We start from the raw sequence: 3,494 nt of genomic DNA on the forward strand, positions 1-3,494 counted from the left end.
TCTGTTTATACTTTCTTTTTTATTTTCTATACTTACTGTGGTCGTTATCTTGTTCTGTTCTTAGCCCTGAAGAAGGCTAGAAACTCTAGCCGAAACGTTGGCACAATAAAATAGGTTAAACCAACTTATTGGTGTTTCTCTTTGACCGCACCCCCAACCATCTTCTCCTCGTAATTTATCAACCTTGAAAGGTCGATCTGGTTTTAAATAAATAAATAAAATTAAAAAAAACATAATACATGAGCTCTAGCTAATGATCTATTCCTGCCACAGGTTTACTGATCAATAGGCTGGTAATATAATACAGACAGGAGATGGTCTCACACCATATCCTTCTTTTACAGCCTGGATAACGATAAAGCCCGGCTGTTGGTGAAGCTTACGACTCTTTTATTACGACGAGGATGTGCCCGTGATCATGAAGGCCGTTGATGACCGAGGCGGCAAGATAAGCTGTTGACACGACCATTAGCTGTCTCTTGTAAATATTTAGGCGGGAATGTTTTTATTTTTGGCGGGAGCCCGGCAGTCCAGCAGCCACCTGGCCAGTCTATATTCGTTCCATGATTATCCCATCAAGAAATTGATCCACAAAAACCATTCCAAATTGAATATACATCAAATCGATATGTATATATCGATGTATATTTGCAATTATTTACTTACATTTAGTAGATCCATGAATAATATAATGAAGTGACTGCAATGAAATGATTTTGATCATTGATTGTTTGCCATAAAAAGATGCCATATATTTACATTATATACATGCTTGTTGCCTATGGGATGCCAGGCATAAATAAAATTTATTTATATTAATTCAAATTAGTTGAGTCCTAAAAACTATTATCATAGAATTATTTTTCTTAGGGCATTAGATATATTCATAAATTATTATTACCATTGAATACATAATGCTATGTATCGAAGTATTAACCATTATCGATATTATAAAAGTCTTTGTCACTTAGCAATGTATGTGTCGATACCTGTACCGGGTACAGGTGTCCGTCAATACAGGGACATCTTTCCCATCGAGTGTAATGGGTACAAGATGCTAAAGGTACAAAAACCCATTATCCAAGTAGTTTATACAAATATACACCTTGTACCAAACGTATTCTTCATGGGCGTGGATAATGATAGCCAATGAGAAATAAGATTCTGAAAAGGTAACGCCCCTACCAAGGAGGGAGGAACTGGTCAGCAGATAAGCGGGTGTTCCGGGTAACCTACGGCAACCGAAAGTTTGAATTAGAGGGGCTGCCATAATGTAGGCAATATTAGCGCCCCATGTGGCCATTATTCAAGACTCACCTCCTCCAGAGCTCTCTGTGGTAAGAAGAAGTTACCCAGGCTTGTGAGAGAGCCCTCTTGTCTTCTACCAGAAGCAGTCAATTCTTCTTTGTTCACTCATCAGTAAAATCTACTATGAGTGAGTAGATATACTGGAGTGGTTCCTAGCAGCAGAGGAGAGAGAGGTATAGGAGTGCGGAGAGAAGAAAAGAAGCATGGAGTCCACCCAGTTCAATATAGTTAACCTCCACATCATCAACCACCACATTACATCTACAATTTTCCATAGCCCAGTCATTCAAAACTAATTACCACTTTTAACCATAAATGTTTTATTTTGGCCACCCCCTGCATCACCTGTAACTTAGATAATAGAATTTTATTTTTTTATTTCATTTAATCATAAGTCCACTAAAATCCTACTAGCCAACCAAAAGTGAATGTGTGCCTGGCATTCAGTTGAAGGCATACTTTATACAGCGGGGAGAAGAAGATGCACTTCGACGAGGAGTCCTAAGAAGGGCTAATCTGGCACGCCATCCCTTAGGCACAAGACGGCACCCACAGCTAAGAAGACACCACGGCATGCATCTCCTAATTCAGCATTCATTGCTATGTGTATTAGATAATAATTTATAATGTAACAATATTATATAGCAAACCATTTTTATGAATCATTTCATTTTATGGCAATGATGTAAATAAATACTTAGTTCCTTTATGTAGTTTATACACTATATCACCTCTTATTATTTAATATATATTATTACTATATATAATTAATAGTAACAATATTTTAAAAATATAAAGATATATAATTGATAAACTAGTAAACACAAAAGCATTTTGAAAGGAATTCAATAATAATAATTGTTTTGTAGGACTCAATCTTAATTATTTAATATAAATATATATTTTGATAATTGTCTTCAGCAATTATCCTTGCATCCTGATTAACGATAGTATACATAGTAATAATACATTAAGGTATTGGGTAATATAAGCCTTAATGATACATAAATGAAAAAAAAATAAAATAAAAAAATAATACTTTGATTTTTTTATTTTATTTTTTTCAGCCAAGACTCCCATTGAAGTGCTATACTGCCTAACCATGTTTGGGGATCAAAGTTTTTCATTTTGTGGGATTGCCACTCGATGAAAGAAATCAATGCCCCAGACCGGATTTGAAGCGGCACCGCCAATAGACATAATATTAGTTAGACTGAAGTACGGGCCGTATCATTGCTACTTGAAATAAAGTATTATTTACCTTATTTACAATTATTATAATTATTTACAATTTAATATACCCATGAATAATATACATAATACAATAACAATAATTCAGGTAGATGGCATTGCCATAAAATATCTTTAGATTATTCATGAATGCCTAGCTGGGTGAGTGAGAAGCTTCAGACGATGATGTGGTTTGCTGCCTCTTCATTATGAATCGTCTGAAGTTCCTTTAGCTCAGCTCTCTAGCTTCAAGTGTTTAATTTTGTCTTATCCGTAATTGAGTCCGACTACCCCACTTGGGCATTAGAGCATGTTACGTTTTGGTCCCTTCTTCCTCATTGGCTTTTGAGGCTCCATCCACAAAGGATAGGTCATTAAGTGTGCCGAATAAGAGGTTGTAGTAAACCATAATTGACTTATCTTGAGGCTTGCTATCCTGTACTATACTGTATCCATTAGTTCTTAAAAAGTTTCTTGATTTTCCGCGGAGGACTTTCTATGCGTCAACAGATTTCAATAGTTTTTATGAAATCCGACTGTTGTCCAACAGCCAAAGACAACTCAGATGTTCAGTCAAAAACCTATTTTATAATATTTATTATATTTGCTCAACTAATGAAAAAACACAATACTACATTAAACAGAACCACAAAAACAATAATTTTTAGGAGACCAAAAAAAAGTAAAAATAATTTTTAAAAAATATAAAAATAAAAAGGACTTTGAACATAGCATTGTAAGCATTGCTTAGTTTATTATGCCAACGTTTCATCCCTGAATCTAAGGCCATCTTCAGTTCTAAGTACAAAAAAGATAGCAACCATCTCAGAATAAAAATTAAAATAGTATAATAAAGAAAAGATAATAACAGTCTTAAAAAAAATAATAAATAAAAAAAAAATGAACAGGTTTGTACATATACATACATAATGAAAAATTAAAAATATGAGGATAAT

The sequence above is a fragment of the Halyomorpha halys genome, unplaced genomic scaffold (genome assembly GCF_000696795.3).
Source record: "Halyomorpha halys isolate HHAL.00 unplaced genomic scaffold, Hhal_1.1 Scaffold137.1, whole genome shotgun sequence".
In the NCBI taxonomy this organism is placed as follows: domain Eukaryota; kingdom Metazoa; phylum Arthropoda; class Insecta; order Hemiptera; family Pentatomidae; genus Halyomorpha; species Halyomorpha halys.